The following is a 1777-nucleotide window of genomic DNA, read 5'->3' on the forward strand; positions in this document are numbered from 1 at the left end:
CTTTAGTCAATGATAGAACTGGTGCTTTAAACTACTAATGTTAATATATACGTGTGTAATAGAGAAAATAAATGCTAAATTTTACATTGCTGTTCTTCTGTTGTTTTGGTGACCTAACATTTCATAGTGAATTTGATATTCGGTAGAGGCCCTAAGAAAAATTGAGCAGAACTCTTCCTCGTGGGATATTTTTTTTATGAAGAGTGCTAGGACCAGTTTTGAATTCAGATGTTGTTATTCATCTGGAAGATCAGTTCTTACGGTTAATATACATTTTTAATATTAAACTTTTAGATTATAATATTACGTTAGAGATTGTAAGAACATAATTCTGATAATTCGGTGTCCTCTTACTCCTCTATTTCTCTCCCGAACTTTAAACACAGGTTAAAAGTCTGTCCGTGTCGAGCTAATCAGACTACACACTTTCCACGTTTGATATTTTTCTGTACTTTTGGTATTGCTTGAGAGTGTCGTGTGCTGTGATCATAATTGCCATCTTTCCATTTAATAAAGTTCGCTTTTTATCTGAAAAGATTTCCTTTAATAGTTAAAAGCTTTCCTGCATTAATACCTCACAACAGAAGGATTCTATATAGAACAATGTTCAGTATACTTTGGGCAATCCATTTAGAGAATTTGGTTACTAAAGTACTCAAATGATCTTATACTACGTTGGTGCCGTTTATTAGACAATTGCTCAGGATGACTCCCCCGAAACAGCATTATAAAATCTCAAGGTAAGCAGAATATTATTTTAATAAATTTTCTGTTTCTTTTTTCTTTTCCTTTTTATCTTTTATTTTCCTCTTGTCGCTTTCACATTCCAGATACTGTGTGCCATTTTACTGTGTGTGGGGGGACATGGATACTCTCCACAGTTCTTTGTTGGTAATCATCGCTTAAAAATCGTTCTTCAAAAGCAACGAATATATTTTTTGGCCAGTAACTCAGACACACTCTTTTTAAAAAAGAAAGATAATTCACATATCACAAAGTTCACCATTATAGCATGTACAGTATAGTGGGTTTTAGTACACTGAGTGTTGTGTAACCATCGCCACTACCTAATTCCAGAACATTTTCAACATCCCAGTAGAAACTCCACACCTGTTAGCAGTCACTCTCTATTCCACCTTCCCTCAGCATCTGGCAACTGCTATTCTCCTTTCTGTCTCTATGGGTATGCCTATTCTGGACATTTCATATAAATGGATTCATAAAATACATGGTCTTTTGTGACTGGCTTCTTTCACTTAGCGTAATGTAATTCAGGATTCATCTATGTTGTAGCACGCATCAGAACGTCACTCCTTTTTATGGTCAAATAATAGTCCATCATATAAATACACAATGTTTTGTTTATCCATTTTTTACTTGATGAATGTTTGGGTTGTTTCTACTTAATAGATATTGTGAATAAGGCTGCTATACATATCGGCTAACAAGCTTTTATGTGGACGTATTTTTCCAGTTTTCTTGGCTGTACAGTTAAGAGTGGAATTGTTGGGTAATATGGTAGTTCTCTGTGTAACTTTTGGAGGGACAAACTTTTCCAAGGTCACTGCACAATTGTACGTTCTCATTACCAGTGTACGAGGGTTCCATTTTCCCGCATTCTCTCCAGTACTTATTCATCCTAGCTATGTGCGATAGGGTTGAAGAGGCATCTCAGCGTGATTTTGATTTGCATTTCCCTCCTGACTTTTGATGGTGAGTGTCTTTTCATGTGCATATTAGCCATTTACATATCATCTTTGGCAAAGTGTCTATTCAA

Source organism: Ursus maritimus, unplaced genomic scaffold (genome assembly GCF_017311325.1).
Source record: "Ursus maritimus isolate PB19 unplaced genomic scaffold, ASM1731132v1 scaffold_20, whole genome shotgun sequence".
Lineage (NCBI taxonomy): Eukaryota > Metazoa > Chordata > Mammalia > Carnivora > Ursidae > Ursus > Ursus maritimus.